The following is a 4692-nucleotide window of genomic DNA, read 5'->3' as shown; positions in this document are numbered from 1 at the left end:
GCCCCCTCTCGCCCCCCTCCCCCTGGCCCCACGCGAACGCGGCGGGGCCGCGGCGCCTGCGCGGAGGGAAGATGGCCGCACCCGCGCGGTCCCTGCCTTGAGATGGCCGCGCCCACGGGGCCTCTTCCCCTCGAGGGCTGCTGCGTGGGGCAGGTGTTTACTTTGTTCTGCCGAGGCTGTCATTCCTGAGACTTCGAAAACCATTTTCCTTATGGCAGGGAGGGGAATTGCCCAATTGAGGAAAATTCTGGCGGGCGGGAATTTGGTGTCTTGAACCCGAAGGGCAGCATCGGGTGTACAGGTGTAACTGAATAGGAAGCCGGGATGCGTGGCAGAACTGCGCGGCGTGCACAAAGGCTGGGAGGTGGAGAAAGATCACACTGGCTCCCTCCAGTGTCTAGAGCTGGGAGTTTTGAGGGACGGCATAAAAAACAAGCTGAAGAAAAAATAAACGGCGACCTAGGATTCTCACACCCTGGGGTGAAGGGAATGTGTTAAGCAGGGGCTGACGAGTTGCTTTCTCTGGATGGCCAGGAACGAAATCCTTTCCTCGGAGGTGACAATTTTGCTGACCAAAAGGAGCTGGCCACACAAATAGCTGAAGCTATGACCATTCTTTTTTTTTTTTTTTTTAAGATGTTTTATTTATTCATGAGAGACACAGAGAGAGAGAGAGGCAGAGACACAGACGGAAGCAGGCTCCATGCAGGGACCCCGACGTGGGACTCGATCCCAGGACTCCAGGATCACGCCCTGGGCCAAAGGCAGGTGCTAAACCACTGAGCCACCCAGGGATCCGAGCAATGAACTTTCTGATGGAGGGCACATCTTGTTGCAAAGGCCCGGAAGTGGGATCTAATTCCATGTGTTGGAGGAATGGAAACTGGCAGTGTGTTGGGAGCGTAGGAGGTGTGAGGGAGGGAGAGGCAGGTGGGTGCCAGATGCACAGGACCTCCTTTGCCAGGAACAGAGCTCATGCTTCATTCTAGACAGAATGCGAAGGCGTAAAAGGGGAAAGATTTTTTTTAAGATCTTATTTATTTATTCATGACAGACACACAGAGAGAGAGAGAGAGAGGCAGAGGGAGAAGCAGGCCCCATGCAGGGAGCCTGACATGACATGGGATTCGATCCCAGGTCTCCAGGATCACACTCGGGGCAGAAGGCAGCACTAAACCACTCAGCCACCGGGGCTGCCCAGGGGAAAGATTTTTAAAAGACCCCCTCAGAAGCAATCTCTCTCATTGTTTATTGCGAGTCTTGGACCACTAGAACATGAGCTCCACCGAGATTTGCTTAAGCACTTCCTGTAGGACAGTATTCTAGACCTTGGGAATACAGCAAGGGAGAGGACAGAACCAAACAAACACGATGGAGACAGCCTGGTTTCAAACCCCCACCTACCAGCTTTGTAACTAACTAGGGCAGAACTCTCCTCTGTGCTGTTTCCTCATCCAAAAAACGGGGACAGTGACAAATGAATTGATAATTATGATGTAGGATGAGTTAGGGGCAGATGGGGCTAGACAGGGAAAGATAAGGTAAAGGCCCAAAGTCAGGCTCCCATAAACCTGTGGGCTCCCATAAACCCCAAGGACACTGAGAGGCCCTAGAGTCAGGCTTCTACTCATCCCAAGAAAACAGAGATAGGGCAGCAAAAACAAAAAGAAACTTGTCTCCCTAGCTCCAAAATGTTAGGGAGAATCTCCCTTTAATAGTTACTAAGTAATAATCAAAGAAACTCACCAGACCACAAAGAAATAAGTCATTAAGGCATTATCAACAGTCCCTGCTCAAACTAAGACTGCACAAGAATCTCAAGGCCATGGGCTACCTGGCTAGCTTCTCAATAAAAGACTGCCACTAAAAGCCCTCAGTCACAACTCTTGTCAGGACCTGTCTCACTTCTGAGAGCTTTCTTTGTATCTTTGCTTAATAAACTTCTATCGCAAAAAAATAAAAAATAAAATAAAAATAAAATAAATAAACTTCTATTGCTTTTGTCTGTGAGATTCATTCTTCCACTCCATGAGACAAGAACCTAGCTTTCCCGTATCATTTATGTTTAGAACAATGCATGGCACATAGCAAGCACTACATGTTTTATTATCATGATTATTTAAATAAAATTAGGTGTGTATAAGTATTAAGCTTTTTTTAATAAAAAGGAAAAAAATTAAAAGATAACCTGCAGGCTCCTTTGGAGAACAGACTACAGATGGCAAGGGTAAAAGCAGGAAAAACAGTGTGGCTTCAGCCAACAGGCCCAGCAAAGTGATAATGGCGGCTCGGACCTAGCTCAGTATCTCCTGTGTGCCACATGCTGTATAAAGCACAGGACACGACCTACTTCACTCATATAGTCCCCACTATCTGTGAACAGTCCCATGGCCTCCATTTGTCAGATGAGGAAACTGAGTCCTGGAGAGACTAAGTAACTTGCCCAATGTTACACAGTTTCCTAAGGTTGGATCCTTGACTTCTACCCAATAATATTCCTCTTTTGTTTACTTAGTATCCAATACAACTTCCAGAAAGTATCTGAGGGTCTTCATCCCAGAACCATTAAAACTAGCCAAGGAAATGATTCTATCAGAAATCTAGATGGAGCTTCCTAGCAGACAAAGCAAAGAGAGGAAACAGAGGAATAACTCCTACCTCTTGTTCCCCGAAGGATCAGCACTTCTTGGGTACAAAACATGTCAGTTCTCTCTGAATGCATTAGAAGGTGGGAAGTAGGAAGGGCTGGACCTGTAGGGCTCATCCCAGCCTGGCCTCTTCCATCTTACAAATATCATCCCCCCAACCTTGTTCACATACCCCTGTGTGCAGAGAGAATCTTTTAGGGTTGGTGGGTATTGGGATACAGTGAATGCCAGCTCCAGAAATGTCCCTGAGCCAGGGATACAGCCCCCAAAAAACTGTCCCAGGGTTCACAATGCACAACCACAAGCTTTGTGAGGCCAGCTTTTCTGCGCAGAGCCAGGACTCCCACTCTGTCCTGGGCATCCTCTGCCGTCAGTCCCCACAGGTGCAACCTCCTCATACCATGGTCTAAGCAGCACATGGCTAGGTGGACGGGTATGGAAAGCTAACAGTAACTGATCCCACCACAGAATCTGTAAAATGTGACATTCCCACCCAAAGGCCCCCCCCCCCACTAGTGAGTCATTATCACAATTGCTCTTAAGAGCCATTTCATCCAAGGAGTGTCTCGCTGGCTTGGTCAGTAGGGCATGTGACTCTCGATCTTAAGAGTTATGAGTTCAAGCCCCACATTGGACATAGAGCTTATTTTAAAATAAAAGATACTGGGGATCCCTGGGTGTCTCAGTGGTTTAGTGCCTGCCTTTGGCCCAGGGCGTGATCCTGGAGTCCCAAGATCAGGTCCCACATCGGGCCTCCTGCATGGAGCCTGCTTCTCCCTCTGCCTGTGTCTCTGCCTCTCTCTCTGTGTCTCTCATGAATAAATAAAATCTTTAAAAAAAATAATAAAATAAAAGATACATTTCATCAAAACTATATTAGTGTGAAAAATAAATAAATAAATAAATAAATAAACAAACAAACAAACTATATTAGTGTGGCCAATTGTGAGGAGTCATTTTGGGCCATAAGGTAACAGGTGAGTTTGTCAGAGCACACGAGCCAGTTCTTTGAAGTTGCCATGCTAGCTCTGAACTACTTGCTTCCAAGAGAGGAATCCCCTTCCATTCTTCTGAAGCCACTGGTATTTGTAGTATATACCATCACTTGTATATGAATCCTGAACAATATGTCAGACTTCTCTGTCTTGGCCAATGCAAGTGTCATTAAATCGGGGGCTTATGGGACTGGTTGGGGGCAGGGGTGAATAATGGTGAATGAAGGACAAATTGTGGGTGAATGCAGCAAGGAGAGATGGAGGGTGATGAAAGGTGAGGTGAATGAGTAGAGTGGAGTGAAAGTGGGTAGTGTGGAGCAGCATGAGGGAATGACTATGCATTTAATTTTGAATTAATGTGAGATCATGCATAAGGGCTGAGTAAATGATGGGAAAATGAGGCATGGTCTAAAGTGACAAAAAATGAACATGGGAGCAAACTGAGTGAATGGAGCAATTCAAGGTGGTGAATGTGAATAGAGCTAATAAAGCAGCAGAGTGCAAGTTATTCTGAGCACTAAGGACCAGAGTGTGAATAAATGATGGTTTATGGGGCATATAAGAGCAAGGGAGGTGAATTTAGGGGGAGTGGGAGTGAATGGAGGTAATGTGGGCCATAGAGGGAAAAATGGGGAGCACAAGGGACAAAGAAGAGGGAATAAAGATGTATACAAGGTAGAATGTGAATATGTGAATCAGGCTGAGTTTGAGTGGCCACACTCTGAAGGAGAAAGGGAGTGACTAGAAGTGAATAAGGGGCAGACTAGGGTAATGAGGGGCTCTAGGAATGTCCAGGGATCCCAGAGTCAATCAGCTCAGGGGAAGGAGCTGATGCATGTGCATGAATGGACCTAATGCTGGGAAGAATGAGAGGGAATGGAAGCAAAGAGCAGAAGAACATGAGGAACTGTGGGTGTTGTGAGTCAAAGGGCAAGATGAAAGTCACATGGCCCCACGGGAATTAAGGGGGGGGGATAGGGCCCAGTGTTAGCAAAAAAGTGGTGAATTCAAGGCAGAATGTGACTGAATGAAGGCACTATGGGCACAAC

Source organism: Canis aureus, chromosome X (genome assembly GCF_053574225.1).
Source record: "Canis aureus isolate CA01 chromosome X, VMU_Caureus_v.1.0, whole genome shotgun sequence".
Taxonomy (NCBI): domain Eukaryota; kingdom Metazoa; phylum Chordata; class Mammalia; order Carnivora; family Canidae; genus Canis; species Canis aureus.
Note: the sequence above shows the minus strand (reverse complement) of the source record.